Raw genomic sequence first — 1092 nt, 5'->3', positions numbered from 1 at the left:
CTGCAGGTGGAAGCCCTGCCCGTGTCATGAGCTGCTGCTCAGGGAGAAAGTGCCGCTCGCCACCTCCCTCTTCTGCATTGAGTTTCCCCTCCTCACTCTCCCTGTTGGCCTCAGTACTCACTTCAGATCCTCCTGGGGTCTTGAGAATCCTCTCCCTCCTCCTCTTCCCCATGTTGTTCTATTCCACTGTCTGGACTCAGGATTCTGGACAGGCTGCTGCTCTGTTGCTCACCCTCTGCTAGCTTCCAAAATCATATTTTAAAGTGTATAACACTGGACCATGGAGACAGATCAGTGGCTTAAGCACCTGCCTGGCAAACACAGGGTCCTGAGTTCAATCCCCAGTACTAAATAAATAAATAGTATAAAACCTCGTACCTGAAGACTCACAAGCATCACATACTGAGCACGATAAATACAAAAATATAGGGGAACAAATATTTGTTGAGTTTTACAATCCTAAGCGATACAATTATAGGTATATTTCTAATCAATTTTGTAGTTTCGGAAATAAAAGTCTTGATAATTATTCAGATAAGAAATTTAAGCCTAATATGGAAAGAAAAAGCCTCACTCTTACTGAATTTTCAACAATCTGAGCTGTATATTAACATGGCCATATGGATAAAAATATAGTCTTACTTTCCCTATTTTCAATTGGCTATTTTTATGGGTTGGGAAGGTAGTTCAGTGGCATGAGCACCTGCTTGGCAAGTGTGAGGTTCTAAGTTTGATCCCCCATGCAAAAATAATAACAAAAATAATGATAATGACCATAATAATAATAATGATCATCGAAATAATAAATACCCCTCAATTGTTCATTTTTGCTGAGCCATTGAATGAAAATTAGACTACACTTCAAATGTAATAGGTAATTCACGATAGTTTAAATTCATAAGTGGAACATACAGATGAAAATGATTTCTGTTTCCTTTAAATTATTTGCAAACAGCATGCCGGCCCCTCCCACGGGGCGTGCTGAGATATTCATTGAGACTGGGCATGGTGGCCCGCACTTGTAATCCCATCTCTTGGGAGGCTGCAAACAGGCAGATCACTACGAGTCGTCCGATCTGGTAGTGAGACGCT

Source organism: Octodon degus, unplaced genomic scaffold (genome assembly GCF_000260255.1).
Source record: "Octodon degus isolate 3935 unplaced genomic scaffold, OctDeg1.0 scaffold00001, whole genome shotgun sequence".
In the NCBI taxonomy this organism is placed as follows: Eukaryota; Metazoa; Chordata; class Mammalia; order Rodentia; family Octodontidae; genus Octodon; species Octodon degus.
The sequence above is the reverse complement of the archived record's forward strand: the minus strand, read 5'-3'. Positions refer to the sequence as shown.